Below are 377 nucleotides of genomic sequence, written 5' to 3' on the forward strand. Positions count from 1 at the left end.
GGAGCACCTGGCACGTCCTGGTGTGCCTGTCCCGGAGTCGGGCCCTATCCCCACAGACCCAGGTGGAGTCTGCACGGCTAGAGCTGAAAATGCTTGGCCAAGGGTTAGTATATATTCGCATGCCTGGCTCTGTGTCCCTCCTCGGCAGGGATCTTGTCCCCAGTGCTAATGCATGCTCCAGGACGCCTTCTGGGCTGAGGTGGAGGCTCAAGTGATGCATGAGAGGGGAGCTCACTGTCTGTCCTCTGAAGTCATTCTGGTCGCCTGGGATGCAGCTGTAGGTGATATTACCACCCCATTGCATGGGGGTGGGCACTGAGCCCCTAGGGGTTAAGGGACCTGCCCAAGGGCATCTGGGTCACAAAGAGCCAGGCCTC

Source organism: Galeopterus variegatus, unplaced genomic scaffold (genome assembly GCF_000696425.1).
Source record: "Galeopterus variegatus unplaced genomic scaffold, G_variegatus-3.0.2 Scaffold12458, whole genome shotgun sequence".
NCBI lineage: Eukaryota > Metazoa > Chordata > Mammalia > Dermoptera > Cynocephalidae > Galeopterus > Galeopterus variegatus.